The sequence below is a fragment of the Alligator mississippiensis genome, chromosome 1 (genome assembly GCF_030867095.1).
Source record: "Alligator mississippiensis isolate rAllMis1 chromosome 1, rAllMis1, whole genome shotgun sequence".
NCBI lineage: Eukaryota > Metazoa > Chordata > Crocodylia > Alligatoridae > Alligator > Alligator mississippiensis.
In genome coordinates, this window is record NC_081824.1 from 453,353,810 (window position 1) to 453,356,832 (window position 3,023).

Here is a 3,023-nt window from a genome sequence, read left to right on the forward strand (position 1 = left end):
TTTGGAAGGGGGAGCAAGTGGGAATGAGGATGGATCCTGGGGGAAAGAGGGTGTCTAGGATCAATTTTATTTTTGTTTCTGAGGGGTGGAGGGTAAGGAAGTAGGAGAAGTGGGGTTTAGTGATCATAAGTTGTTGAAGGTGGATTTACAGGTTGGAGAAGGGAGTGGGATAGGGAACAGTGTGTACAAAGGATTGTGTACAATTTGGGGTTGTACAAGAGGCAGGAGGTAAATGGGAAGGCGTGGGAAAGGTTTTTGTGGGGAGTTGGAGAGGAGGTTAAGGGAGGGGGAGGGAGCAGATCTGGAAAGAGATAACGGAGGAGGAAGTCAGGGAAGTGTTGTGAGGGATGAAGAGGGAGAAGACACAGGGTTTGGATGGGCTACCAATGGAGTTCTATGAAAGGTTTTGGGAGGGGGGGGGGCGGGACGTGGTGGAGGTGTTTAGGGAGATTATGGGGACATGGGCAGTGGGGGAGGGTTTTGCGGTGGGGGTGGTGGTGCTATTGCACAAAAAGGGAAACAGGGAGGCTATCCAAAATAGGAGGCCAGTTACACTGCTGAATGTGGATTATAAGTTGTTTTCGCAACACGGATGGGGAAGGTGTTGGGGAGGTGGTGGTGGGGTGACCAGACGTGTGTGGTGAAGGGTAGGAGAATTGTAGACACGCAGTGGGTTTTGAGGGACATGATGCACTATGTGGGGGAGAGGGGTTGGAGGGTGGTGGTGGGTAGTGTGGACCCGGAGAAGGCGTACGATAGCTTAGCGCACGGGTTTTTGTTTGCAGTTTTGGGGCGGATGGGGTTTCCGGGGAGACTTGTGGGGTGGGTGAGGGTGTTGTATGATGGGGCACATAGTAGGGTGTTAGTGAAGGGGGCTTGGGGGGGAGTTTGGGTGGAGAGAGGGGTGCACCAGAGGTGCCCCCTCTCTCCAGGGCTCTTTGTTTGTGGGATGGAGCCATTGGCTCAACAGTTCAGAAGGGATGGGGGAGAGTCAGGGGAATACCAGTGCTGGGGTGGGGGGGAGCTAAGGTTGACATTATATATGGATGATGCCACCTTTGTGGTCTGGGATGAGGGGTCTTTGAGGAGGGTGGTTAAGGGAATTGGGGAGTATGGGGAGATGGCGTGGCCACAGGTAAATGGAGGAAGAGCAAGTTGCTGGCGCTTGTGGAGTGGAGGGGCTTGGGGAAGGAAGGGTGGCAGGTGGAGAGGGAGGGGTTGAAAGTGTTGGGGGTGTACATGGATGTAGGAGGGAAAGGGGAATGGGTGTGGGAGGAGGTTTGAGGGAGAGTGAAGAAGGTGTTAAGGATATGGGGCATAAGAAAATTATCGTTTAGAGGGAAGGTGGGGATAATTAAACCATTTTTGTTACCCATGGTGTTGTTTGTAGCGGTGGTGTACCCACCCACCTGGTGACGGGTACAGAGGGAAGTCTGTTTGTTTTTCTGGGGAGGAAGATGGAGAAGGTGGCAAGGCAGGAGGTGTACAAGAGGGAGGAGTTGGGAGGGTGGGGGTTACCTGATTTGGAAGCCTTTGTTTATGTGTATTTTTGGAAAGGGGTAGTGAGGGTAGCGAGGTTGGAGGGGAGGAAAGTGAGGGAGTTTTGTAGATACTGGGCGGGGAGGTATTTAAGGAGGTTGGGGTTGTATGGCAGATGGTGGAAGCGGTTGTGGGCAGATAGACCGGTGAAGTGGTACACGCAGGGGTAGAATTTCTTGAGGGTAGAGGGGTTGGGGGAGGCTAAGAGGGTATTGAGGGAGATCAGGGGAAGGGATGGGATGATGGATATAGGGGAGTTGTTGTGTGTGCAGGTGGGGAGGGTATGGAAGGGAATAGTGAGAACGAGGTGGAAGGGGCAGCACAAAGATTTTGCTTGGCGGGTGGTATGAAGGGTGTTACCGGTAAGGGTGGAGCAACGGCGATGGGGTTTGCTGAGATGGGCAGAGTGTCTGTGAGAATTGTGCATGAGGGAGGAGGCAATTTTTTTTTTTTTTTCCATGTTTTATGGGAATGTAGTTTTGCACAAAGGGTATGGCAGAGGGTGAGTAGGTTTTGTAGAACGGTAGGGTGGGGGGCTTTTGTTAACTGTGAGGGGGCTTTGTATGGGTTAGTGAACCACAAGGAGAGGGAATGGGAAATTAGGGTTTTGTTACCTTGTACACGGGTGGCGGTATGGAAGGTGAGGTGTTTGTTAGTGCAAAAGGGGCTTTATTTTACGTTGCGAGAGTATTTATTTGTTGAATGCGGAGTTGGGGTATTACAGAGAGAGGGGAAGGGGAGTGGGAGGGGATTGAGTGGAGGAGGTTATTTGAGTAGAAGGAGGGAGAGTTGGGATAAGGGGAAGGAGGAAAATGGGAATCTAAAAGGGAATGTATATATTATGATTTTGTGTTAAATACTGAAAGAGGGAGTGATTGAAATGTAAAAGAGGTTGAATTGGTGGTGGTGAAGGTGGGAGGGATATGCTGAAGTGTTTTTATTTTGTTTGTTTGGGGGGGGGGAAGTAATGTGTTTTGGTTGCCTTGAAAGGAATGTTATGTTACGGGGTTTAATGTATAGGTTGTGTTTTGAATCGGAAAAGTTGGGAGATTTTGTTGTTTGTGTTGAAAGTTTTCAAATATTTTTGGTACTTTTTAATAAAAACAAAAAAAAAAAATCTGTTCTTATCAGTTTAATTTCTGATATGTCCTTGATTTACGAGGACTGATGCATTTTTGGTGCTGGGAGCGGGCCTCAGCTTGCTCCAGCCCCTCCGCGCATCGGCCCGGTATTGCAGTGCCTCCGAGCCCGGTGCCCACTCCCTTTCTGGGGGGGAGCGCCTTTCTCCTCTGTCGGTTCCAAAAGCAGCAGCAGCATGGGCCTCCTGGAGCTGGTGACCCCAGGCCAACCCTGGGGGGGTGCCCTATGCAAAGGGCCACTGGGCAGCAAGCCGGGAGGCCGGCAGGTGTGCAGGTGGGCACGCACCCACCCACCCCCTGGCGTGCCGGGTGGCATTGCTGGCGGGCCTACCCCGCTGGCAGTGG

At 51.6% G+C, this 3,023-nt stretch overlaps 1 non-coding gene across 1 annotated transcript; it reads left to right on the forward strand.

Moving 5' to 3' along the window:
- Positions 1–2,615: 2,615 nt before the first annotated feature.
- On the forward strand, positions 2,616–2,801 carry LOC132247919 (U2 spliceosomal RNA). The gene has a single exon (XR_009459315.1). It is a non-coding gene; the product is annotated as a U2 spliceosomal RNA (small nuclear RNA).
- Positions 2,802–3,023: the final 222 nt, after the last annotated feature.